The sequence below is a fragment of the Canis aureus genome, chromosome X (genome assembly GCF_053574225.1).
Source record: "Canis aureus isolate CA01 chromosome X, VMU_Caureus_v.1.0, whole genome shotgun sequence".
NCBI lineage: Eukaryota > Metazoa > Chordata > Mammalia > Carnivora > Canidae > Canis > Canis aureus.
This window is the reverse complement of record NC_135649.1, coordinates 73968613-73992769: the sequence shown is the minus strand read 5'-3', so window position 1 is coordinate 73992769 and position 24157 is coordinate 73968613. Positions and strand designations below refer to the sequence as shown.

Sequence of the window (24157 nt, the reverse complement as noted above, 5' to 3'; positions counted from 1 at the left end):
CAACATGTTAAATACGAAGAATATGCAACCAATAATATTTTATCCAGCAAGGCTGTTATTCAGAATAGAAGGAGAAATAAAGAGTTTTGAAGACACATAAAAACTAAAGTAAGTCGTGAAGGCTAAACCAGCCCTCAAGACATTAAAAGGATCCCTTTGAGCAGAAAGAAAGCACTAAAGTAACAAAGACCAGAAAGGGAGACAATCTACAGGACTACAGGAATAGTGACTTTACAGATAATACTTTGACACTAAATTCCTTTATTTCAATAATTACTATGAATGCAAATGGGCTAAATGCTCCAGTCAGAGGCATGGAGTATCAGGAAAGATTTAAAAAAATCCATCAATATGCTGCTTACAAGAGACTCATGTTAGACTCAAAGTTAACTCCAGATTGAAAGTGAGGGGGTGGAGAACCATTTATCATGCCAATGGACACCAAAAGAAAGATGGAGTAGCCATCCTTGTATTAGATAAACTCAATTTTAAACCAAAGAATATAATAAGACATGAAGGACACTATAGGACAATAAAGGTGTCTATAGAACAAGAAGCTAACAATTTTAAGTATTTATGCCCCTAATTTGGGAGCAGCCAAATATATAAATTAATTAATAATAAAATAAAGAAACTCATTGATAATAATACAGAAATAGTTGGGAACTTTAACACCCCACTGACAGCAATAGACAGATCTAAGCAGAATATCAAAAAGGGAAACAAGTGCTTTAAATTACACACTGCACCAGATGGACTTCAGAGATATATATTCAGAGCATTTTATCTTAAAGCCCAGAATACACATGCTTTTTGAGTACACATGAAACATTGTCCAGAACAGATCACATAATGGGTCATAAATCAGGGCTCAACCAATACAAAAAAGATTGACATGATACCATGCATATTTTCAGACCACAATGCTATGAAACTTGACGTCAACCACAAGAAAGAACAAAAATACATGGAGGATAAAGAATATTCTACTAAAGAATAAATAGGTCAACCAGGAAATTAAAGAAAAAAATTAAAATATATAGAAGAAAATTAAAATGAAAACATCACCATCCAAATGTTTGGGATGCAGCAAAAGTGGTCCTAAGACAGAGATGAATAGCAATATAGACATTCCTCAAGAAGCAGGAAAAGTCTCAAATATACAACCTAACATTACACCTAAAGGAGCTGGAAAAAGAACAGCAAGTAAAGCCTAAATCCAACAGGAGAATGGAAAATAATAAAGATTAGAGCAGAAACCAATTACACAGAAATTTTTAAAAATAGTAAAACAGATCAATAAAACTAGGAGCTGATTCATTAAAAGAATTACCAAAATTGATAAACCACTAGTCAGTCTTATTAATAAGAAAAGAGAAAGCATCCAATTAAATAAAATCTTGAGTGAAAGAGGAGAGATCACAATCCACGCCAAGGAAAATAAACATTTGTGAGAATATGATGGTCAATTGTATGCCAAGAAATTAGGTAATCTGCAAGAAATGAATTAATTCTTAGAAATTTGTGCTACCAAGATTGAAACAGGAAGTAATAGAAAACCTGAACAGACTCAAAACCAGCAAAGAAACTGAAGCCAGTAATCATAATTCTCCCAATAATCAAGAGTCCAGCGTGGATGGCTTCCAAGGGGAATTCTACCAAAAATTTAAAGAATTAGCATTTATTCTTCTGAAAAAGTTCCAAAAAATAGAAATGGAAGGAAAACTTCCAAACTCATTCTGAGGATAGCATTACCTTGATCCCAAAATCAGACAAAGACCTCACTAAAAAGAATACAAATATCACTGATGAACATGGATGCAAAAACTTATATGAAGATAGCAAATCAAATACAACAGCACATTAAAAAATTATTCACCACAACCAAGTAGAGATTCATTTCTGGGCTGCAGGGGTGATTCAATATCCACAAATGAATCAACGTGATTCACCACATTAATAAAAGAAAGGATATGAACTATATGATCCTCTCAATAGATGCAGAAAAAGAATTTGACAAAATACAGCATTCTTTCTTGAAAAAAAAAAGTTCAACAAATTAAGGATAGAGGAAACACATCTCAGTATCATAAAGGCCATGTAAAAAGTCCCATAACTAATATTGTCAGAAAAAAACTCTCAGTTTTAACCCTAAAGTTAGGAACATGACAGTGATGTCCACTCCCACCACTCTTGCTCAGTATAGTACTGAAATTCCTAACCTCAGCAATAAGAAAACAGAAAGAAATAAAAGGCATCCAAATCAACAAGAAAGAAGTAAAACTTTCACTCTTCACAGATGACATGATACTCCATGTAGAAAACCCTAAAGACTACATGTACCCCCTCCAAAATTGCTAGAACTGATATAGGAATTCTGCAAAGTCACAGGATGTAAAATCAATGCACACAAGTCTGTTGCATATTTATACATCAACAATGAACCTTCCAAAAGTGAAATCAAGGAATTTATTCCGTTTGCAATTGCACCAAAACCATTAAGATAACTAGGAATAAACCAAACTAAAGAGATTAAAGTTCTGTACACTGGAAACTATAGAATACTTCTGAAAGAAATTGAAGAAGACACAAAGAAACAGAAAAAACATTCTATGCTCTAGATTAGAAGAATAAATATTGTTAAAATGTCTGTGCTTCCTAAAGGAATCTATATTCTAATCTAATATTCAATGCAATCCCTATCAAAGTAACAGCAGCATTTTTCACAGAACTAGAACAAGCAATCCTAAATTTACATGGAACCAGAAAAGGCTCTGAATAGCCAAGACAGCAAACTGTATTATAAAGCTATTATCATCAAGACTATATGGTACTTGCACAAAAACAGACACATATATCAATGGAACAGAATTTTAAAAACTCAGAAATCAACCTTCAATTCTATGTTCAACTAATTTTGACAAAGTCAGAAAGAATATCCAATAGAAAAAGGACAGTCTTTTCAACAAATGCTGTTCGGCCTAGACAACAACATGCAGAAGAATGAAACTGGACTACTTTCTTATGCCATATATAAAAATAAATTCAAAATAGATGAAAGACCTAAATGTGAGACAGGAAAGCATCAGAATCCTAGAGAACACAAGCAGCAACTTCTTTGACCTAGACCGCAGCACATTATTACTAATATGTTTCCAAAGGCATGGGAAACAAAAGCAAAAATGAACTACTGGAGCTTCATCAAGATATAAAGCTTTTGCACAGCAAAGGAAACAATCCACAAAACTAAAAGGTAACCAATGGAATGGGAGAAGGTATTTGTAAATGACATATTAGATAAAGTGTTAGTATCCAAAATCTATAAAGAACTTATCAAAATAATCAACACCCCTCAGAAAAACCAAAAAAAATCCATCCAAGAAATGTGCAGAAGATATGAATAGACATTTCTCCAAAGAAGACATACAAATGGCTAACAGACACATGAAAAAATGCTCAACACTCATCATCAAGGAAATACAAATCAAAACTACAATGAGATAGCACTTCACATCTGTCCCAATGCCTAAAATGAACAATTTAGGAAGCAACAGATGTTGGCAAGGTCTCAGAAGAAAGGGGGATCCTATTTACACTGTTTATGGGAATGCTAACAGGGGCATCCACTCTGGAAATCAGTATGGAGGTTACTCAAAAAGTTAGTAATGAACTACCCTATGGCACAGCAATTGCACTTCTAGATATTTACCCAAATGATACAAAAATACAGATTCAAAGGGATACATGCACCCTGATGTTTATAGCAGCATTATAAAAAATAGACAAAATGTGGAGAGTCCAGATGCATATTAACAGATAAATGGATGAAAGGATAAATAAAATGTGGTATGGAATATTATATTATAATGGAATAGTACTCCACCACCAAAAAGAATGAAATCTTACCATTTGCAATGACATGGATGGAACTAGAGGGTATTATGCTATGTAAAATAAGTTAGTCAGAGAAATAGAAATACCATATTATTCCACTCAAATGTGAAATTTAAGAAACAAAACTGATGAATATAAGAAAAGAGAAGGAAAGATAATACAAAAAGAGAAAGAGGCAAACCATAAGAGACTCCTAACTATAGGAAACAAACTGAGGGTTGCTGGAGGGGAGTTGAGTGGGTGGATGAGATAATTGGAAGATAATTTTTAAGGAGGGCACTTTATGCGATGAGCAATAGGTGTAATATGCAACTGATGAGTCATTAAATTCTATGCTCGAAACTAACAATACACTATATGTTAACAAACATGAATTTAAATTAAAAAAAGAGTATTCATACTTGCTCTTTTCTTGATCTTGAGGGAAATATTTTAGTTTATCACTCTTACTTACAATATTACCATGGGTTTTCCATAGATACCATTTATGAACTTGAAGTTTTCTTCTATTCTTAGGTTGTTGTTTGATTTCATCATAAAAGGATGTTGGATTTTATCAAATGCTTTTTGAATGTATATTGAAATTATCCTGTGACTTTGTCCTTTATTTGATCAGTATGGTATATTACATTGAATTTCATATGTTGAACCAATCTTACATGCCTCAGATGGTTCACATTTGATCATGGTGAGTAATTTTTTTTATGTTCTTGTATTTCATCTTGCTAGTAGTTGAGAATTTTTGCTTCTGTAGTCATAAAGGACATTGATCTATAATTTTCTTGTTATATCGTTGTATGATTTTGGTTTCATGGTAATACTTCTACTATATCTGGGAATTATTTCCGCCTGTTTTACTTTGGAAGAGGACTTAGATCCTTGAGAATATCAGTGAAATCATATGAATTGGATTTCTTTAATGGGAAGTTTATTATTGTTATTATTACTATTTTACTTATTGTAAACATATTTCAGGTTTTCTATACCTTCATGAGTTAGTTTTAGTAGTTATACTTTTTAAATGAATTTGTTGATTTCATCTAAGCAATCAATCTGATTTGTTGCCATACAATTATTTTCCTGTATTCCTTTTTAATTTTTTTTGTATATATTTTTATTGGAGTTCGATTTGCCAACATATAGCACAACACCCAGTGCTCATCCCATCAAGTGACCCCGTCAGTGCCTGTCACCACATCCACCCACCCAACTCCCTTTCCGTTACCCCTTGTTCATTTCCCAGGGTTAGGTGTCTCTCATGTTCTGTCACCCTCACTGATATTTCCCATTCATTTTCTCTCCTTTCCCCTTTATTCCCTATCACTATTTTTTATATTCCCCAAATGAATGAGACCATATGTTTGTCCTTTTCTGGTTGACTTAATTCACTCAACAAAATAGTCTCCAGTTCCATCCATGTTGAAGCAAATGGTGGGTATTTGTCATTTCTAATGCCTGAGTAATATTCCATTGTATACATATACCACATCTTCTTTATCCATTCATCTTTCAATGGACACCAAGGCTCCTTCCACAGTTTGGCTACTGTGGACTTTACTGCTATAAATGTTGGGGTGCAGGTGTCTTGGCTTTTCACTGCATCTGTATCTTTGGGGTAAATCCTAAGCACTGCAATTCCTGGGTTGTAGAGCAGTTCTATTATGAACTCTTTGAGGAACCTCTACACAGTTTTCCAGAGTGGCTGTAACAGTTCCCATTCCCACCAACAGTGCAAGAGGGTTCGCCTTTCTCCACATCCTCTCCAACATTTGTTGTTTCCTGCCTTGTTAATTTTTACCATTCTCACTGGTGTGAAGTGGTAGCTTGTGGTTTGGATTTCTATTTCCCTGATGGCAAGGGATGCGGAGCATTTTCTCATGTGCTTCTGGCCATGTGTATGTCTTCCTCTGTGAAATTTTTGTTCATGTCTTTTGCCCATTTCATGGTTGGATTGCTTGTTTCTTTGATTTGAGTTTAATAAGCCTTTTATAGATCTTGGATACTAGCCCTTTATCTGATATGTCATTTGTAAATATGACATTCTGTAGGTTGTCTTTTATTGACTCACAATAAAAGACTGTTCCTGTTGCTGTGCAGAATCATTTTATCTTGATGAAGTCCCAATAATTCATTTTTGCTTTTGTTTCCCTTGCCTTCATATATGTGTCTTGCAAGAAGTTGCTGTGGCCAACTTCAAAAAGTGTGTTGCCTGTGTTCTCCTCTAGTATTTTGGTGGATTCTTGTCTCACATTTAGATCTTTCATCCATTTTGAGTCTATCTTCGTGTAAGGTGTAAGCAAATGGTCTAGCTTCATTCTTCTGCACATAGCTGTACAATTTTCCCAGCACGATTTGTTGAAGGGACTGTCCTTTTCCCAGGGGATAGTCTTTTCTGCTTTGTTGAATATTAGTTGACCAATTAGTTTGAGGGCGCATTTATGGATTATCTATTCTGTTCCATTGATCTCTGTGTCTGTTTTGTGCCTGTTGGTTTCAATAAAGGTTCTTGAAATTGTTAACAAAAAAAATAAAATAAAAAATAATTTTGTGTGTGTGTGTGTGTGTCTTGAAGATCACAGCTTTGTAGTACAACCTGAAATCCAGCGTTGTGATGCCCCCAGCTCGGGTTTTCCTTTTCAATATTTCTCTGGCTATTTGCGGATTTTTCTGATTCCACACAAATCTTAAGATGATTTGTCCCAACTCTCTGAAGAAAGTTGATGGTATTTTGATATGGATTACATTTGACATGTAAATTGCCTTGGTTACCATTGATATCTTCAAAATATTAATTCCTCCAATCCACGAGCATGGAATATTTTTCCATCTCCGGTGTCTTCCTCGATTTCTTTCGGAAGTGTTTTGCAGATTTTAGGGTATAGATCCTTTACCTCTTTGGTTAGGTTATTTCCCAGGTATTTTATGCTTTTGGGTGCAATTCTAAATGGAATTTATTCCTTAATTTCTTTTTCTTCATTTTCACTATTAGTGTATAGAAAATGCCACTGATTTCTGGGCATTGATTTTGTATCCTGCCACACTGCCAAATTGCTGGATGAGTTCTAGCAATCTTGGGGTGGAGTCTTTTGGGTTTTCTATGTACAGTATCATGTTATCTGCGAAGAGGGAGAGTTTGACTTCTTCTTTGCCAATTTGAATGCCTTTTATTTCTTTTTGTTGTCTGATTGCTGAGGCTAGGACTTCTAGTACTATGCTGAATAGCAGTTGTGAGAGTGGACATCCCTGTCATGTTCCTGATCTTAGGGGAAGGGCTCCCAGTGTTTCCACACTGAGGCTGATATTTGATGTGGGATTTTAGTAGATGGCTTTTAAGATGCTGAGGAATGTTCCCTCTATCCCTACACTCTGAAGAGTTTTGATCAGGAATGGATGCTGTATTTTTTCAAATGCTTTCTCTGCATCTATTGAGAGGATCATATGGTTCTTGGTTTTTCTCTTTTTGACATGATCTATCATGTTGATTGTTTTATGAGTGTTGAACCAACGTTGCATCCCGGGGATAAATCCCACTTGGTCATGGTGAATAATCTTAATGTACTGTTGGATCCTATTGGCTAGTATCTTGTTGAGAATTTTTGCATCGGTGTTCATCTGCAATATTGGTCTATAATTCTCCTTTTTGGTGGGGTCTTTGTCTGTTTTTGGAATTAAAGTGATGCTGGCCTCATAGAACAAGTTTGGAAGTATTCCATCCCTTTCTATCTTTTGAAACACCTTTAGTAGAATAGGTAGTGTTTCTGCTTTAAACATTTGATAGAATTCCCCTGGGAAGTCTATCTGGCCCTAGACTTTTGTGTCTTGGGAGGTTTTGGATGACTGCTTCAATTTCCTCCCTTGTTATTGGCTTGTTCAGGTTTTCTATTTCTTCCCATTCCAGTTTTGGTAGTTTTTGGTTTTCCAGAAATGCATCCATTTCTTCTAGATTGCCTAATTTATTGGCGTATAGTTGCTCATAATATGTTTTTAAAACCGTTTGTATTTCCTTGATATTGGTTGTGATCTCTCCTTTTTCATTCATAACTTTATTAATTAAGGTCTTTTCTCTTTTGTTTTTAATAAGGTTGGCTAAGGATTTACCTATCTTATTAATTATTTCAAGGAACCAACTCCTGGTTTTGTTGATCTGTTCCACAGTTCCTCTGGTCTCTATTTCATTGAGTTCTGCTCGAATCTTTATTAACTCTCTTCTTCCGCTTGACATAGGTTTATTTGCTGTTCTTTCTCCAGTTCTTTTAGGTGCAAGGTTAGCTTGTGTATTTTAATTTTTTTTCCAATTTTTTGAAGGAGGCTTGTATTGTGATGTATTTCCCTCTCAGGACTGCTTTTTCCTTATCCCAAAGTTTGTGAATGGTTGTACCTTCATTCTCATTAGTTTCCATGAATCTTTTTAATTCTTCTCAAATTTCCTGATGGGCCCTTTCATCTTTTTTGCAGGATGCTCTTTAACCTCCACGTCTTTGAATTTATTCCAAATTTCTTCTTCTGGTTGACTTCAAGTTTCAAAGCCTTATGGTCTGAAAATATGCAGGGAAAAATCCCAGTCTTTTGGTATCAGTTAAGACCTCATTTGTGGTCCAGTATGTGGTCTACTCTGGAGAAAGTTCCACGTGCACTTCAGAAGAATGTGTATTCATTTGCGTTTGGATGTAAAGTTTGTAAATATCTGTGAAATCCATCTGGTCCAGTGTATAACTTAAAGCTCTTGTTTCTTTGGCGATGTTGTGCTTAGATAATCTGTCATGTGCAGAAATCGCTGTGTTGAAGTCTCCCCTATTAGATTATCTAAGTATGTCTTTTCTTTGGTTATTAATTGATTACTTGGCAACTCCCACATTCGGGGCATAAATATTCATGATTGTTAGGTCTCCTTGTTGGGTAGATACTTTAAATAGGATTTAGTGTCCCTCTTCATCTCTTACTACAGTCTTTGGGATAAACTTTAATTTATCTGATATGAGGATTGCTACCACAGCTTTCTTTTGAGGACCATTTGAATGATAAACGGTTCTCCAACCTTTCATTTTTCAGGCTGGAGGTGTCCTTACGTCTTTTTAAAAAATTTTTTTATTTATTTATGATAGTCACACACAGAGAGAGAGAGAGGCAGAGACATAGGCAGAGGGAGAAGTAGGCTCCATGCATCAGGAGCCTGACGTGGGATTCGATCCCGGGTCTCCAGGATCGTGCCCTGGGCCAAAGGTAGGCGCCAAACCACTGTGCCACTCAGGGATCCCCTGTCCTTACATCTAAAATGAGACAGATAGATGGGTCTTGCTTTTTTATCCAGTCTGAAACTCTCCGTCTCTTGATGGGACCATTCAGCCCATTCACATTCAGAGTTACTATTGAAATATATAAATTTCATGTCATCATAATACCTATTCAGTCTGTTTTTTATTATTATTATTTCTTTGGGCTTCCTCTTTCTTTTAAAGAATTCCCCTTGCTATTTCTTGCACAGCTGGTTTGGTGCTCACATATTCTTTCAGTTTCTGCTTGTCTTGGAAGCTCTTTATCTCTCCTATTCTGAATGAGAGCCTTGCTGGATAAAGTATTCTTGGCTTCAGGTTCTTCTCATTTAGGGCCCTGCACATATCCTGCCAGCCCTTTCTGGCCTGCCAGGTCTCTGTGGAGAGATCTGCTGTTAATCTAATATTTCTCCTAATATAAATAGGGATCTCTTGTCTCTTGCTGCTTTAATGATTTTCTCTTTATCTTTGGAATTTGCAAGTTTCACTATTAAATGTCAATATGTTGAACGGTTTTTACTTTTTTTAGGGGGAAATCTCTCTATCTTCTGGATCTTAATACCTGTTTCTGTCCCCAAATTAGGGACGTTCTCAGATATGATTTGTTCAAAGATGCTTTCTGGTCCTCTGTCCATATCAGTGCCCTCTGGAATCCCAATTATGCATAGATTTTGCCTTCTGAGGCTGTCATTTATTTCCCTTAACATTTCCTTATGGTCCTTTAATTGTTCTTCTCCTTTTTCCCCACCTTCCTTCCTTGCCATCAACTTGTCTTCTATGTCACTCACTCCTTCTTCTACCTCATTAACCCTTATCACTAGGACCTCCAGTTTAGAGTGCATGTCATTTAATTGATTTTTTAAAATTTTTATTTATGATAGTCACAGAGAGAGAGAGAGAGGCAGAGACATAGGCAGAGGGAGAAGCAGGTTCCATGCATTGGGATCCCGACGTGGGATTCGATCCCGGGTCTCCAGGATCGCGCCCTGGGCCAAAGGCCCGCGCCAAATTGCTGCACCACCCAGGGATCCCTTTTTAATTGATTTTTAATTTCAGCCTGATTACATCTAAATTCTGCAGTCATGAAGTCTCTTGAATCCTTTATGCTTTTTTCCAGAGTCACCAGTAGCTTTATAACTGTGCTTCTGTATTGGCTTTCTGATATCAAATTGTAATCCAAATTCTGTAACTCTGTGGCAGAGAGTACTGTTTCTGATTCTTACTTTCATGGTGAGTTCTTTCTAGTCATTTTGCTCAGTGCTAAAAAGGAGTTGTACTTATTAGAAGTGCAAACTCTTTATAGTGTTCCAGCTGTTCTCTCTTTAAATCTCAGGTCAAATGTGTAGGTTTTTAGGATGGTTTATAAGTTATCTAGGTGAGTTGGTGGGGACAGGTGACTTGGGGACCCTACTCCTCCCCCATCTTGCCCCGACCTCCCCATATTTCTTTTTAAATTAATTTAATTTTAATTCTGGTACAGTTAGCATACACTGTTATATTCTTTCAGTCATACAATATAGTGATTCAACAATTCCATATATCACCCTGTGCTCATCACAATTTGTACACTCCTTAATCCCCATCAGCTATTTCACCCATTCCACAACCTGCTTCCCCTCCTTTAACCATCAGTTTGTTCTCAATAGTTACCAGTCTTTTTATTGGCTTGTTTGTCCCTCTTCATTTTTTTCTTTTGCTCATTTGTTTTTGTTTCTTAAATTCTACATATGTGTGAAATTATATGGTATTTGTCTTTCTCTGACAGACTTATTTAACTTAGCATTATACTCTCTAGTTAGACCTATGTTATTATATATCACAAGATTTCTTTCTTTCTTATGTATGAATAATATTCATATATATATAATATTGAATATATATCCTATATATATGATAATGAATATATACTTGACACTTGAGCTGCTTCCATAATTTGACTATTGTAAATAATGCTGCAATAAACATATGATTGCATGTATCTCTTTGAATTAGTGCTTTTGTAATTTTGAGTAAGTACCCCAGCAGTGCAATTTCTCAATCATACGGTAGGTCTATTTGGAAGTTTTTGCGGAACATCCATACTGTTTTCCTTAGTGGTTGTGCCACTTTGTATTTCCCCAACAGTGCAATGAGATTTCTTTTTCACCACATTATCACCAACAGTTGTTCCTTGTGTTTTTTATTTTACCATTCTCATGGGTGTGAGGTGACATCTCATATCAGTTTTATTTTGCGTTTCCTTAGTGGTGAGCATCTTTTCATATGTCTGTTGGTCAATATTATGTCTTCTTTGGAGAAATGTCTGTTCATATCTCTTGCCCATTTTTATAATTGGAGTATTTTTTTTGGTGTCAAATTGTATAAGTTTTTTAAGTATTTTGGATACTAATCCTTCATCAGATATGTCATTTGCATACAATCATTTCCTTTTCAATAGGCTGCCTTTTAGATTTTTTATGGTTTTCTTCCCTGTGTAGAAACACTCATTTGATGTAGTCACAGCAGTTTATTTTTGCTTTCATTTCCCTATGACAGGAGACCTATCTAGTAAAATATTTCTATGGATGATGTCAGAGATCTTACTTCTTGTGTTCTTTTCTAGGATTTTTATGATTGCAGGTCTCATATTTAGTTCTTTCATCCAATTTGAGTTTGTTTTTGTGCATGGTGTAAGAGAGTGGTCATTTCATTCTTTTGCACATGTATGAGCAGTTTTCTCAATACACTTTCTTGAAGAGACTTTTTTCCATAATATATTCTTTCCTAATTTGTCAAAGATTAATTGACCTTATAGTTGTGGGTTTATTTCTGGGTTTTATATTCTGTACTATTGATCTATGTCTATATTTGTGCCAATATCATACTAGCTTGGTTATAATACCTTTGTAATATAACTCTAGGTTGGAAATTATGATATCTCCAGCTATGCTCTTTTTCTTCAAGATTGCTTTGTCTATTTGAGGCTTTTGGTACTTCCATATAAACTGCAGAATTTTTTTTTGTGGTTCTGTTGATGGGGATTGCATTAGATATGTAGATTGCTGTGGATAGCCTACACATTTTAATAATTTTCTTCTTCCAATCCAGGAGCAGGGAATGTCTTTTTAATTCATGGCTTCATCGTCATTGTCTTTCATTAGCATTTCCTAGTTTTCAGAGTATAAGTTTTCACCTCTAGTTAGGTTAATTCCTAGGTATTTATTGTTTCTGATGCTCTTATGAATCAGATTGTATTCTTGATTTCTATTTCTTTTTTTTTAAATTTTAGAACCACTTTATTCTTTTATAATTGGAGTTCAATTTGCCAACATATAGCATAACACACAGTGCTCATACCATCAAGTACCCCCTCAGTGCCCCTCACCCAGTCACCCCCAACTCTGACCCACCTCCCTTTCCGCCACCCCTTGTTTATTTCCCAGAGTTAGGAGTCTCTCATGTTCTGTCTCCCTCTCTGATATTTCCCACTCATTTTCTCTCCTTTCCCCTTTACTCCCTTTCACTATTTTTTATATTCCCCAAATGAATTAGACCATATAATGTTTGTCCTTCTCTGATTGACTTATTTCACTCAGCATAATACCCTCCAGTTCCATCCATGTCGAAGCAAATGGTGGGCATTTGTCATTTCTAATGGCTGAGTAATATTCCATTGTATACATATACTACATCTTCTTTATCCATTCAACTTTCAATGGACACAAAGGCTCCTTACACAGTTTGGCTGTTACGGACATTGCTATTATAAAAGTTGGGGTGCAGGTGTCCCAGCGTTTCATTCCATCTGTATCATTGGGGTAAATCCCAAGCAGTGCAATTGCTGGGTCTGGGGCAGATCTATTTTTAACTCTGTGAGGAACCTCCACAGTTTTCCAGAGTGGCTGCACCAGTTCAAATTCCCACCAACAGTGCAAGAGGGTTCCCCTTTCTCCACATCCTCTCCAACATTTGTTGTTTCCTGCCTTGTTAGTTTTCCTCATTCTCACTGGTGTGAGGTGGTATCTCACTGTGGTTTTGATTTGTATTTCCCTGATGGCGAGGGATAAGGAGCATTTTCTCATGTGCTTGTTGGCCATGTCTATGTCTTCCTCTGTGAGATTTCTGTTCATGTCTTTTGCGCATTTCAGGATTGGGTTGTTTTTTTGTTTCCTGCTGAGTTGAATAAGTTCTTTATAGATCTTGGATACTAGGCCTTTATCTGATAGGTCATTTGCAAATATCTTCTCCCATTCTGTAGGTTGTCTTTTCATTTTGTTGAATGTTTCTTTTGCTGTGCAAAAGCTTCTTATCTTGATGAAGTCCCAATAATTCATTTTTGATTTTGTTTCTCTTGCCTTCATGGATGTATCTTGCAAGAAGTTGCTGTGGCCAAGTTCAAAAAGGGTGTTGCCTGTGTTCTCCCCTAGGATTTTGATGGAATCATGACTCACATTTAGATCTTTCATCCATTTTGAGTTTATCTTTTTGTATGGTGCAAGAGAGTGATCTAATTTCATTCTTCTGCATGTGGATGTCCAATTTTCCCAGCACCATTTATTGAAGAGACTGTCTTTTTTCCAGCGGATAGTCTTTTGTCCTTTGTCGAATATTAGTTGACCATAAAGTGGAGGTTCCACTTCTGGATTCTCTATTCTGTTCCATTGATCTATGTGTCTGTTTTTGTGCCAGGACCACACTCTCTTGATGACCACAGGTTTGTAGTACAACCTGAAATCTGGCATTGTGATGGCCCCAGCTATGGTTTTCTTTTTTAAAATTCCCCTGGCTATTCGGGGTCTTTTCTGATTCCACACAAATCTTAAAATAATTTGTTCTAACTCTCTGAAGAAAGTCCATGCTATTTTGATAGGGATTGCATTAAACGTGTAAATTGCCCTGGGTAACATTGACATTTTCACAATATTAATTCTTCCACTCCATGAGCATGGAGTATTTTTCCATCTCTTTGTGTCTTCCTCAATTTCTTTCAGAAGGGTTCATTAGTTTTTCGGGTATAGATCCTTTACCTCTTTGGTTAGGTTTATTCCTAGGTATCTTACACTTTTGGGTGCAATTGTAAATGGGATTGCCTCCTTAATTTCTCTTTCTGCAGTCTCATTGTTAGTGTATAGAAATGACACCTGCACCCCGATGTTTATAGCAGCATTGTCCACAATAGCCAAACTGTGGAAGGAGCCTCGGTGTCCATCGAAAGATGAATGGATAAAGAAGATGTGGTTTATGTCCACAAGACAGGGATGTCCACTCTCCCCACTACTATTCAACAGAGTACTAGAAGTCCTAGCCTCAGCAATCAGACAACAAAAAGAAATAAAAGGCATTCAAACTGGCAAAGAAGAAGTCAAACTTTCCCTCTTCCCCGATGACATGATACTCTACATAGAAAACCCAAAAGACTCCACCTCAAGATTGCTAGAACTCATCCAGCAATTTGGCAGTGTGGCAGGATACAAAATCAATGCCCAGAAATCAGTGGCATTTCTTTTGTTTTTAATAATAAATTTATTTTTTATTGGCGTTCAATTTGCCAACATACAGAATAACACCCAGTGCTCATCCCGTCAAGTGTCCCCCTCTGTGCCCATCACCCACTCACCCCCACCCCCCGCCCTCCTCCCCTTCCACCACCCCTAGTTAGTTTCCCAGAGTTAGGAGTCTTTATGTTCCCTCTCCCTTTATGATATTTCCCACACATTTCTTCTCCCTTCCCTTATATTCCCTTTCACTATTATTTATATTCCCCAAATGAATGAGAACATACACCGTTTGTCCTTCTCTAATGGACTTAATTCACTCAGCATAATACCCAACAGTTCCAACCACGTCGAAGCAAATGGTGGGTATTTGTCGTTTCTAATGGCTGAGTAATATTCCATTGTATACATAAACCACATCTTCTTTATCCATTCATCTTCTGACGGACACCGAGGCTCCTTCCACAGATTGGCTATTGTGGACATTGCTGCTAGAAATATCGGGCTGCAGGTATCCTGGCATTTCATTGCATCTAAATCTTTGCGGTAAATCCCCAACAGTGCAATTGCTGGGTCGTAGGGCAGGTTTATTTTTAACTCTTTGAGGAACCTCCACACAGTTTTCCAGAGTGGCTGCACCAGTTCACATTCCCACCCACACTGTAAGAGGGTTCCTTTTCTCCCCATCCTCTCCAACATTTGTTGTTTCCTGCCTTGTTAATTTCTCCTATTCTCACTGGTGTGAGGTGGTATCTCATTGTGGTTTTGATTTGCATTTCCCTGATGGCAAGTGATGCAGAGCATTTTCTCATGTGCATGTTGGCCATGTCTATGTCTTCCTCTGAGAGATTTCTGTTCATCTCTTTTGCCATTTCATGATTGGATTGTTTGTTTCTTTGGTGTTGAGTTTAAGAAGTTCTTTATAGATCTTGGAAACTAGCCCTTTTTCTGATATGTCGTTTGCAAATATCTTCTCCCATTCTGTAGGTTGTCTTTTAGTTTTGTTGACTGTATCCTTTGCTGTGCAAATGCTTCTTATCTTGATGAAGTCCCAATAGTTCATTTTTGCTTTTGTTTCTTTTGCCTTCGTGGATGTATCTTGCAAGAAGGTACTGTGGCTGAGTTCAAAAAGGGTGTTGCCTGTGTTCTCCTCTAGGATTTTGATGGAATCTTGTCTCACATTTAGATCTTTCATCCATTTTGAGTTTATCTTTGTGTATGGTGAAAGAGAGTGGTCTAGTTTCATTCTTCTGCATGGGGATGTCCAATTTTCCCAGCACCATTTATTGAAGAGACTGTCTTTCTTCCAATGGATAGTCTTTCCTCCTTTATCGAATATTAGTTGACCATTGATCTATGTTCCCTTGATCTATGTGTCTGTTTTTGTGCCAGGACCACACTCTCTTGATGACCACAGCTTTGTAGTACAACCTGAAATCTGGCATTGTGATGGCCCCAGCTATGGTTTTCTTTTTTAAAATTCCCCTGGCTATTCGGGGTCTTTTCTGATTCCACACAAATCTTAAAATAATTTGTTCTAACTCTCTGAAGAAAGTCCATGGTATTTTGATAGGGATTACATTAAACGTGTAAATTGCCCTGGGTAACATTGACATTTTCACAATATTAATTCTGCCAATCCATGAGCATGGAATATTTTTTCAACTCTTTGTGTCTTCCTCAATTTCTTTCAGAAGGGTTCATTAGTTTTTAGGGTATAGATCCTTTACCTCTTTGGTTTGCTTTATTCCTAAGTATCTTAGGCTTTAAGGGGCAATTGTAAATGGGTTTGACTCCTTCATTTCTCTTTCTTCAGTCTCATTGCTAGTGTATAGAAATGCCATTGATTTCTGGGCATTGATTTTGTATCCTGCCACGCTACCAAATTGCTGTATGAGCTCTAGCAATATTGGGGTGGAGGCTTTTGGGTTTTCTATGTAGAGTATCATGTCATCGGCAAAGAGGGAGAGTTTGACTTCTTCTTTGCCAATTTGAACGCCTTTAATGTCTTTTTGTTGTCTGATTGCTGAGGCTAGGACTTCCAATAATATGTTGAATAGCAGTGGTGAGAGTGGACATTCCTGTCTTGTTCCTGATCTTAAGGGAAAGGCTCCCAGTCCTTCCCCATTGAGAATTATATTTGCTGTGGGCTTTTCGTAGATGGCTTTTAAGATGTCGAGGAAAGTTCCCTCTATCCCTAAACTCTGAAGAGTTTTGATCAGGAATGGATGCTGTGTTTTGTTAAATACTTTCTCTGCATCTAATGAGAGGATCGTATGGTTCTTGGTTTTTCTCTTGCTGATATGATGAATCACATTGATTGTTTTATGAGTGTTGAACCAACCTTGTGTCCCGGGGATAAATCCTACTTGGTCATGGTGAATAATTTTCTTAATGTGCTGTTGGATCCTGTTAGCTTGTATCGTGTTGAGAATTTTTGCATTCATGTTCATCAGGGATATTGGTCTGTACTTCCCCTTTTTGGTGGGGTCTTTGTCTGGTTTTGGAAGTAAGGTGATCCTGGCCTCATAGAACGAATTTGGAAGTACTCCATCTCTTTCTATCTTTCCAAACAGCTTTAGTAGAATAGGTATGATTTCTTCTTTAAACGTTTGATAGAATTCCCCTGGAAAGCTATCTGGCCCTGGACTCTAGTGTCTTGGGAGGTTTTTGATGACTGCTTCAATTTCCTCCCTGGTTATTGGCCTGTTCAGGTTTTCTATTTCTTCCTGTTCCAGTTTTGGTAGTTTGTGGCTTTCCAGGAATGTGTCCATTTCCTCTAGATTGCCTAATTGATTGGCGTATAGCTGTTCATAATATGTTTTTAAAATCGTTTGTATTTCCTTGGTGTTGGTAGTGATCTCTCGTTTCTCATTCATGATTTTATTAATTTGAGTCTTCTCTCTCTTCTTTTTAATAAGGCTGGCTAATGGTTTATCTATCTCATTAATTCTTTCAAAGAACCAACTCCTGGTTCTGTTGATCTGTTCCGCAGTTCTTCTGGTCTCGATTTCGTTGAGTTCTGCTCGAATTTTAATTAACTCTCTTCTTCTGCTGGGTGTAGGGTCCATCTGCTGTTTTTTCTCTAGCTCCTTTATGTGTAAGGTTAGCTTTTGAATTTTAGTTCTTTCCAGTTTATTAATGGATGCTTGTATTGCGATGTATTTCCCCCTTAGGACTGCTTTCGCTGCATCCCAAAGATTTTGAACGGTTGTATCTTCATTCTCATTTGTTTCCATGAAGCTTTTTAATTCTTCCTTAATTTCCTGGTTGATCCTTTCATGTTTTAGCAGGATGGTCCTTAACCTCCACGTGTTTGAAGTCCTTCCAAACTTCTTTTTTTGATTTATTTCTATTTTCAAGGCATTATGGTCTGAGAATATGCAGTGGACGATCCCAGTCTTTTGGTATCAGTTCATACCCCATTTGTGACCCAGTATGTGGTCTATTCTTGAGAAAGTTCCATGTGCACTTGAGAAGAATGTGTATTCAGTTGAGTTTGGATGTAAAGTTCTGTAGACATCAGTGAAATCCATCTGGTCCAGTGTATCATTTAAAGCTCTCGTTTCTTTGGAGATGTTGTGCTTAGAAGACCTTTCGAGGGTAGAAAGAGCTAGATTGAAGTCACCAAGTATAAGTGTATTATTATTGAAGTATTTCTTCACTTTGATTATTAATTGATTTAAATATTTGGGAGCTCCCACATTCGGGGCATATATATTGAGGATTCTTAAATCCTCTTGTTGGATAGATCCTTTAAGTATGATATAGTGTCCCTCTTCATCTCTTACTACAGTCTTCGGGGTAAATTTTACTTTATCTGATATAAGGATGGCTACCCGTACTTTCTTTTGAGGACCATTTGAATGCTAAATGGTTCTCCAACCTTTTATATTCAGGCTGTAGGTGTCCTTCTGTCTAAAATGAGTGTCTTGTAGACAGCAAATAGATGGGTCCTGCTTTTTTATCCAGTCTGAAACCCTGCGCCTTTTGATGGGGTCATTAAGCCCGTTCACATTCAGAGTTACTATTGAGAGATATGAGTTTAGTGTCATCATGATATCTATTCAGTCTTTGTGGATTGTTCCACTGAACTTCTTCTTAAAGGGGAATTTTAAGAGTCCCCCTTAAAATTTCTTGCAGAGCTGGTTTGGAGGTCATATATTGTTTCAGTTCCTGCCTGTCTTGGAAGCTCTTTATCTCTCCTACCATTTTGAATGAGAGCCTTGCTGGATAAAGTATTCTTGGTTCCATGTTCTTCTCAATTAGGACCCTGAATATGTCCTGCCAGCCCTTTCTGGCCTGCCAGGTCTCTGTGGAGAGGTCTGCTGTTACCCTAATATTCCTCCCCATAAAAGTCAGGGTTTTCTTGTCTCTTGCTGCTTTAAGGATCTTCTCTTTATCTTTGAATTTGCAAGCTTCACTATTAAATGTCGAGGTGTTGAACGGTTTTTATTGATTTTAGGGGGGGATCTCTCTATTTCCTGGATCTGAATGCCTGTTTCCCTTCCCAGATTAGGAAAGTTTTCAGCTAGGATTTGTTCAAATACATATTCTGGCCCTCTGTCCCTTTCGGCGCCCTCGGGAACCCCAATTAAAAGTAGGTTTTTCTTCCTCAGGCTGTCGTTTATTTCCCTTAGTGTGTCTTCATGGTCTTTTAATTGTCTGTCTCTTTTTTTCGTCAGTTTCCCTCTTTGCCATCAACTTGTCTTCTATGTCACTCACTCGTTCTTCCACCTCGTTAACCCTCATCGTTAGGACTTCTAGTTTGGATTGCATCACATTCAATTGATTTTTAATTTCTGCCTGATTGGATCTAAATTCTGCAGTCATGACGTCTCTTGAGTCCTTTATGCTTTTTTCTAGAGCCACCAGTAGCTGTATAATAGTGCTTCTGAATTGGCTTTCTGACATTGAATTGTAATCCAGATTTTGTAACTCTGTGGGAAAGAGGACTGTTTCTGATTCTTTCATTTGAGGTGAGGTTTTCCTTCTAGTCATTTTGCTCAGTGCAGAGTGGCCAAAAACAAGTTTTATTGGGAAAAGGAGAAAAAGAGAGAGAGAGAAGGAAAGAAAAGAGAAAAAAAAAAAGGAAAAAGGAAGAAAAAAGGAAAAAAGAGAAGAAAAAGAGAAAGAAAAAGAAAGAAAGGTGAAAAAAAAGGGTGGGGGAAGCAATCAGAAATCAAAAAGAAAAAAAAAACACGGGAGAGTATCTTCTGATTCTGTATACTTTAAATCCCTTTACTTCCCCTGGAACTTGTCCCTCTAGCTGGTCTTCTCGCGGAGGGGCCTGTTGTGCTGATTTTCAGGTGTTAGCACTTGGGGGAGCTGCTCTGCCCCCTGCCTGGTGCAGGGCTCAGTGGGGGTTGTTTACCCCGTGAGGCCTCTGGAGGAATAACCCCAGTGGCTGCGGCAGCTCTGGAAACCTGGATTCAGCTCCCGCAGGAACTATGGCGCTCTCTCAGTCTGCAGGGGCTTGGAGGCCCCTGGTGGGGCCGCTGATCTGCTCAGCTCCGGGCAGGAGCATCCTTGCTGTCTTGGGCTCTCCCGGCCTCTGCCTGTCCCGGGCGTTGGGGCGGGGGGGCGAATCCTGGGCTGTGTCCTGGCGCCCTGTGCTCCCGTTCTGCGCTGTTTGATTCATGCTCCCGGCCGCGCAGCCACCCCCGCAGAGCCGCTGCCGGAGCCCCTCCGAGCTGCTCCGGGTCCAGCCATGGGCGCTGCAGCCCTTTGGGAGCTCGGCGCACTCTCCCTGGGGAGCAAGTGTCTGTTAGTGTCCCAGGGAGCCCGAGGGCATCCCCGCCCTTCCGCGGTCCTGCTCTAACTCCCTGCGGGCTCTTTTCCGCCCGGGAAGATTAGTGCAGCTCCTGCTTCTCTGGGTCGGGGCTCTCCTGTCCTGGGGACACTCGTCCCGGCCTTAGCCCGGCTCCTTGCGGGGCCCCTCCCCCTTGGATGCCTTTTGTTTCTTTATTTCTTTTTCCCCGTCTTCCTACCTTGATAGAAGCGGGAACTCTTCTCACTGTAGCATTCCTGGTATTCTCTCTTTAAATCTCAGGCCGAATTCGTAGATTTTCAGGATGATTTGAAGGTTATCTAGGTAATTTGGTGGGGACAGCTGATTTGTGGACCCTGCTCTTCCTCCATCTTGCCCCTCCCTCTCGGATTTTTACATCTTTGATCATCATGTATACTAGTGCATAGTTCTATGTTTAGTGGTATCTTTATTTGGTTTTTGGTATTAGAGTAATGCTGGCCTCATTGAATGAATTTGGAAGTTTTCCTTTCTCTTCTATTTTTTTAAGAATATTTTGAGACAAATATGTATTAACTATTCTTTAAATATTAGGAAAAATTTATCTGTGAAGCCATTTGGTCCTGGACTTTTGTTCATTGTGTTTTTTTTTTATTACTGATTCAATCACCTTGTTGATAGTAGGTCTATTCAAATTTTCTATTTCTTCATATTTCAGTTTGGGTAGATTATGTTTCTAGGAATTTATCCATTTCTTCTAGGTTGTCCAGCCTTTTGGCAAGGTGTTTTTCATAATATTCTATGATAATTGTTTTTATTTATGTGGTGTTTGTTATTTATTCTCTTTCTTTTTTTTTATTTATTTATTTTTATTTTTTTATTTTTTTTATTTATTTATTTTTTTTATTTATTCTCTTTCATTTGAAATTTTATTTGTGTCCTTTCTCTTTGTTTTTTTTATGTTTAGCTAGAATTTTGCTTATCTTTTCAAAGAACCAACTCCTGGTGTCATTGAACTGTTCTACTGTTGTGTGTGTGTGTGTGTGTGTGTGTGTGTGTGTGTCTAGTTTCTATTTCATTTATTTCTGGTCTAATATTTATTATTTTAATTAGTTACAACATTTTAAAATCATATTCATTTCTGAAAGTTTGGCATTAACAACCCTTCTTTCATTTCTGATCCTTATAATTTGAGTCTTCTCTTTTTTTCTTTGTCATTCTAGGCAGAGTTTCTCAACTTTTTAAAATCTTTTTAGGGACATCTAGGTGGCTCAGTTGGTTAAGTGTCTGACTCTTGATTTTGACTCAGGTCATGAGATCAATCCAAGCACTGGGCTGCACGCTCAGTTCACAGTCTGCTTGAGATTCTGTCTCTCCTCTCCCTGTTGTTCCTCAACTTGTTCTCTCTCTCTTTCTTTCAAATAAATACATAAATAAAATATTTTTGAAAATATTTTTAAAAGACGTTTTTCATTTTATTGATTTTCTCTATTGTATTCTATTCATTTATTTAACTTCCAAGCTTTATTATTTCCTTCTTTCTCTTTACTCAGGTTTTAAGTTTTCTTTTTCTAGTTTTTGTAGGTGGAAGGTGTGGTTATTGATTTGAGATTTTACTTATTTTTAATGTAGGTTTTTATGAGTAAAATTTTCCTCTAAATACTGCTTTTGCTGTATAACATGAATTTGGTAGGTTGTACTTTTCTTTTGATTCATATCAAAGCATTTCCTAATTTTTTTGTAGTTTCTAATTTAAATGATTGGTTATTTTGGAGCATTTTGTTAATTTCTGCATACTTTTGAATTTCCTATGTTTCCTTTAGTTATTGATTTTATTTGATTTCATTGTACAGAGAATATTTTTTATGATTTTAATATTTCAAATTTAGTGAGACCTAGTTATGGCTTAATGTATGGTCTATCCTGGAAAATGTTTCATGTACAATTGAGAAGAATGTATACATTAAGGCTGTTGAGTATAATGCTCTGTTTCTGTTATGTTTAATTTATAATGGTGTTGAAAACATCTATTTCCTTGTTGATTGTCTGCTGAGTTGATTTTTTCATTATTGAAAAAGGGATATTAAAATTCCAAATAGTGTTGCTGAATTGACTATTTCACTCCTCAGTTCTGTCTGGCTTTACTTCATGTATTTGGGGACTCTGTTATTAAGTATGTGTTTGTAATTACTTTGTATTCTAAAAGATTAGCCAATTATCATTATAAAAGATCTACCTGTAGTAACAGTTTTTGCTATAAAGTCAGTTTAGTGTAACTATTCCAGCTCTTTTTTGGGGGGGAGGCAGGGGGTTACAATTTACTTGGGTTAGGTTTTTCTAGTTTTAACTTCAAAACTATTTGTTTGTTTTAACCTATAGTGTGTTTCCTGTTGATAGCATATAATTGGATCATATTTTTAAATACATCTTGCCAATTTGTATCTTTTAAGAAGAGAGTTTAATCCATTTACCTAATTACTGATTATGAAAGACTTCTGTCATTTGCTCCTTATTTTCATATGTGCTATATCTTTTTGTTGTTTTTCTTATTCCATTACTGAATTCTTTTGTGTTAGTTGCTTTCTAGTATATATTTTTAATTCCTTTTTTCAAAAAGATTTTTTATTATTTATTTATAAGAGAAACAGAGAGAGAGGCAGAGACATAGCAGAGAGAGGGGCAGGCTCCCTGCTGGGATCCTGATGCAGGACTAGATCCCAGGACCCCCATATTATGACCTGAGGCAAAGGCAGAGGCTCAACCACTAAGGCATCCAGGTGCCCTCTTTTTAATACCTTTGTTCTCTACTTTACTACGTATTTTAAGTTATTTTCCTAGAGATTACTCTGAGGATTACAAAGAAAATCTTAACTATCTATTTCATATTAACACCAGTTGAATTATAGCACTGTTAAAAACATTTGTTCAAATATAACTTCAATCTCCCCTTTCCCCTTTGTACTGATTTTAAATAAAAATCAAATCATTATACATTGTAAATCCATCAATCCAATTTTTTCATTTTTTTAAAATTTAGTGCTTCAACACTTACATGTAACACCCAGAGCTCATCATAACAAGTGCCTTCCTTACTACTCATCACAAATTTAGCCCATTCCCACCCACCTCCTTCCATCAATACTCATTTTGGTGTCTATCATTCAGAGATTGTTATGGTTTACTTCCCTCTCTCTTTTTTGCCTTCCCGTATATTCATCTTTGTTTCTTAAATTCCACATGAGTTAAATCATATGGTATTGTCCTTCAACTGATTTATTTCACTGAGCACAATACACTCCAGCTCCTTCCATGTCCCTGCAAATGGTAAGATTTCATCCTTTTGTGGCTGAGTAATATTCCATTGTATACATATACAACTTATTCATTCATTCATTTGTGGGTGGACATTCAGGCTCTTTCCATATTTTGGCTATTGTTGATAATGCTGCTATAAATATCAGGGCACATGTGTCCCTTCGAATCTGTACTTTTTATCCTTCGGGTAAATGTGTATAGCAGTGCAATTGCTGGGTCATAGGCAGTTCTATTTTTAACTTTTTGAGGAACCTCCACACTGTTTTTTAGAGTGGATGCACTAGTTAGCATTCCCATCAACAGTGTAAGAGAATTCTCCTTTCTCTACATCCCTGCCAACATTTATTGTTTTGAGTTGTTAATTTTAGCCATTCTGACAGATGTGAGGTGGTATCTCATCATGATTTTGATTTGTATTTCCCTGATGATGAATGATGTTGAACATTTTTTCATGA

At 37.1% G+C, this 24157-nt stretch overlaps 1 protein-coding gene across 2 annotated transcripts in view; it reads left to right on the top strand.

Moving 5' to 3' along the window:
* The window catches only part of ZC3H12B (zinc finger CCCH-type containing 12B), a 566523-nt gene that overhangs the window by 424095 nt on the left and 118271 nt on the right, over positions 1-24157 (top strand). The gene's annotated exons all lie outside the window — the stretch shown is intronic.